Here is a 4,708-nt window from a genome sequence, read left to right as displayed (position 1 = left end):
GGTCCGGTAGAGGCCGGGACTACCCTCAGAACCAATACCTGTACCGGCCTACTCCGGGTCCGGTACGGTTCAACTCCGGTTCTTTTGGTTCCGGACCGGTACAAGTAAAATGGATCGGGTCTTGTGCAGCTCTACACATTTCGTATACTCATACGATATTTCCTGAGTGTAGGAAACAAACAACTCAAACAAGCAAGCCAGCAGTAAAATAGGGTTTTATTAACTACTAGTTTGTTTTTAAAGATAAGGTTATAGCTTTTTTTTTAATTGTTATTTTGAAAAATTCAACCCCTTAACAAATGCTGCTGAGCAGTTCCACCTTACATTTTAACTCATTCAACCCTATATATGCTCAAACAGTTCAACATTCATCTCCACAGTCGGACACTAAAAGTGCTCAGATCTTAGAGTACTTTTTACCGACCATTGAGTGTGTGTGTGTATTTGTTGTTGGTGTAAAGATCTAAGTTGATCATTTCTGTACTGTCCATGCGATCAAGAGATTACATCAAAAGATCAAATGACGATAGCAGCAACAAATGGTAATGACGTGGTTGCTTTAAGAGTACAGCAAGAAAATCTTGAACCAAAAAGATCTATTGGGAATGGTACTGGAATTGAAGACTTTGATGATGATGGAAAACCAAGAAGAACTGGTACATACTTATCACAACCCCATATATAATTTTCTTTTGGTTTCATTTTTTATTTATTTATTTATAGTTTGGTCCAAAATGAATCGGTAGAACAGCCCCATTTTAGAATCTTGCACCTATATGGTCTGATACTACACAGTTCATTTAGTAAAAGACCAGAGACTGTAATCAAGCACACTGTAGTGCAGTTCTGTAATAATTTTATGTTTTGAACGATACATCTCTGCAGTTCTGTACCCTTTTAACCAATTTCTGTTTTGAATGAATAGAGACAAAAGAATAAAAACTAAAACATTTAATGCTACCAGAGACTATACAACAAGTGTTGGACAATATGTTTTTTCCAAGGTTGTCATTGACAGTTCAATTCAACCAACTCTACCCACCACTTCAAGGACCAAAATAAATCCAGGACCATAAATAAACTTATAATAGCTCACTTATGTTAATGCGCTAGATGGCAAAAACTAGAAGCAACACGACCCTTAGGTTGAAACTTGTTTACATTATTTCGACTTAAAAACAGAAGTTCGTAGGAGCATACCCAGAGGAGTGTAGATTTGTCAATAAAACATTATTTTATGCATATATTAAAATTTTTAATTATTAACTCTAAGTAATAAGTTCATTGTGTTTATATGTATACAGGATCTACAATATCGGCCAGTGCACATATTATCACCGCAGTTATTGGTGCAGGTGTTCTATCACTGCCATGGTGTATTGCACAACTAGGATGGGTTGCTGGACCAATTGCGCTAGCCATTTTTGCCTACATAACGTTCTACACGGCCAGTCTTCTAGCTGATTGTTACAGATATCCGATCCTAGATCCGGAAAGCGTAATTATAATTACTGTGAAGCTGTTGGAACTTTCTTAGGTATATATGCATGATTCCCGTCATTCCTCATTTCTTGCATCCGACCTTATTCTTTCATGAGTTTATATATGATAATACATAGAATTGACTCTGGATTCTGCAATTGATAGGTCCGAGAATGCAAATGACTTGTGGGATTATCCAGTATGTGAACCTTTTTGGTTATTCAGTTGGCTACACAGTTACAGCAGTTGTTAGCATGGTGTAAGCACCTGACTATAAGTTCACCAACATACCATTTTTTGAATTACACGAGAAAGCTTAACAATTTGCCGAATTCTTGCTCATAAGGAACCCATATATTCTGACTCTTGGGTGATGGGCTGATTAGCCCCGAATCTCTGGTCGTTTAGGATTTGGTCGAAAAATGTTGTCCTGAAGTTTCCTTGCGAGCAAGGTTGTTTTGCAGGCAGGCTAGCCAATGTCACAAATAATTCTGTGGTTGTTTCTAACATGTATTTTCCTCTTAAAACAGGGCAGTATTCAAAGCTTCTTGTTTCCATAAAAGAGGTTTGGGAGATACTTCATGCAAGATTTCTAATTTCCCATTCATGGTTGGATTTGGAATTTGTGAAGTTATTCTCTCTCAAATCCCAAATATAAGTGAGCTTACAGTACTCTCAACCATTGCTACCTTGATGTCTTTCACCTATTCCAGCATTGGTGTGTTGCTCTCGGTGAATAAAATCGCCAAGGGTAGGGCCATCTATAGCTTGTGACATGTATCCGCCTTCACAATGTTATTTTATTCCTAAATTTCTTCAGATTTTTATACTTGATCGAGTACAATATGGAATGTAGGAAATACGGGGAAGACAAGTTTGACTGGAGTTGAAATTGGGCCAGGATTTTCAGTAGCAGATAAAGTGTGGAGTACCTTCAGTGCAATTGGTGATGTTCAAGTTGCATTCTCATTTTCACTCATCTTGATAGAAATTCAAGTATGAACTAAATCTCACATTATCAGGATTCTTAGTACAAGAAAATAAAATGCGCTGCTAGATCGATACATATTAGTTGCTAATGAGTGTTTTGTGTTGTGTAATTGATTAGGATACTATGAAGGGTCCAGGGGAGAACAAAAAGATGAAGATGGAAAACTTGATAAGTATAATGACAACAACTGTGTTCTATGCCTTGTGCGGGTGCCTTGGATATGCTGCTTATGGAAACGATGCTCCGGGGAACATGCTCTCTGGGATTTATGACCCAATGTGGTTAGTTGTCCTTGCTAACGTCTGCATTGTGGTTCACCTCGTTGGGGCGTATCAGGTACCACTACTAACAGTACTGCTTTGCCATTTATTACAGCATTTTAGTGGAACTGTAAAATTTGAATTCCCTACCAACCCTTGAATTTTAACACCCGGACATAGGTATACTGAATGCATCCTCAAATCAGGTTGGTTGACAATTATGCTCTTTTGATAGGTATATAACCAACCCTTATATGCGGCAGTCGAGTCGTGGAGTTCAAAGAAATGGGAAAATTCAAAGTTCGTAAATCACAGGTACTCGGTAAGCATACCAGGGTTCAAGAACAAGAAGTGCCATATCAACATGTTTAGGATAGTCTGGAGAAGTTGTTATGTGATAGTGGCCACACTATTAGCCATGGCATTACCTTTCTTTAACGACATACTTTCCTTCCTCGGAGCAACTGGTTATTGGCCTTTGACTATTTATTTCCCAATAGCCATGAACATTTCCAGAAAAGAGATTAAGAAATACAGTTCCAAATGGATTGCACTTCAGTCTCTTAATGCATTTTGTTTGATCTGCTCCATTGTTGCTGCTTGCGGTGCCGTTCGTGGGATTTCCAAATCTCTTGCCAATAATCCTTTCAAGGACAAAAATTGATCTTAGAGGGAGAAAAATTATGAATTGACAAAGTCTTTTGAAGCGATACCCTGAAGGTAAAGCCATTGTACGAAAATCGCGTAGCTTAATGGTCTGATGGCAAGTGATACTGGTAGAATTTTGTTTAGTATGTACTTAATCAGTCTTTGTAGTTTTTGTTGTAAGAAAATCAAGTGATACTCTAGATTTTACTATCTAGCTAGCTTGTAACTTATAATAAGAAACTTAGGAGTCTAGAAACAAATTTGCACTCTTTTTCTTGAACTGTTCATTTTCTTTTGTTGATCAATTTAACTAATTATAACCGAAACAAACCAGGATTGCACTTCAGTTGGTGCAAATACCAGACAAATTCGTATCCAATGCTAGTTACTACCAACATTCTAGCTAAGCTTGTTTTTGAGGAAGAGGATCAAAATTGATAACAAGGTGCCAAGGAGACGTGAGGATACAGAGAATTTACAAGCGACTAATTAACAAGGAAGAAAAATTTTAACAAATAGGAATCGAAGTTGAGCAACACGAGCTTTTGCGAGACAAATTTCAGTCCTCACGAAGGCCTACTAAGATCAGGGTATGGTTTTTAGTGGTTAGTCTAAGTGCAAGAATCTTCATAGAAGTAATCTATAGTGGTCAGTTACTTAAAATAATCATGCTAGTCCTACACGGCTACACGGGGCTAATATCCACATTTTGAGATAACAAAGAAAAAGAAACCATTGACAATCTTTAAGTAGCTTCGGCTACTGAGAAATAGAATTCTGTTTGGCAATGATATGTTGAATTTAGAAGGGATATAACGAAGAAAATATTACATTTTACGGGCCAATGTGAAGTAAGGTGTGCGGTGCCAGAAATTTGTCCTATGGGGAGGCAAAAACAGTTGAGGGTATGGCAAAAGGCAAAAATTAGGCTTGGGATATAGAGAAAATAGCTTAGGACAGGAAAAGTTGGGCTTGGGAGCCAGCCCGGCAGGGTAGGCAACTGCCTACCCTTGCCATGGGTTGGCTCCGCCACTCATATTCACTCCATATTCTGAAGAAGTCATGCGTTCAAGACCATGGACATGGAATTGGTTATGACTCACGTAATGATAGCATAATGAACTGCACAACGGAATGTCATGTCATTCCTTGGATTTTATCGATGCCACAGTTGCTTGGCCTTGGTTCAAAACTCAAGTCCGAACCGGCAGTAGAACTACCATGTATATACATATTACCTTTTAAATATTTACTCCCTCCGTATATAGTGGATTTTTGGGACATGAAAAACCTTAAATACTACTCTCTCCGTTCTTTTTTAATAGGC

General features: G+C 38.0%; 1 pseudogene; it reads left to right on the top strand.

The window, feature by feature from the left end:
- The first annotated feature begins 396 nt into the window (after window positions 1-396).
- Window positions 397-3,495, top strand: LOC113300553 (annotated as a pseudogene).
- The last annotated feature ends 1,213 nt before the right edge of the window (window positions 3,496-4,708 follow it).

The sequence above is a fragment of the Papaver somniferum genome, chromosome 7 (assembly GCF_003573695.1).
Source record: "Papaver somniferum cultivar HN1 chromosome 7, ASM357369v1, whole genome shotgun sequence".
NCBI classification, from domain to species: Eukaryota; Viridiplantae; Streptophyta; class Magnoliopsida; order Ranunculales; family Papaveraceae; genus Papaver; species Papaver somniferum.
Note: the sequence above shows the minus strand (reverse complement) of the source record. Positions and strands in the feature narration are given on the sequence as shown.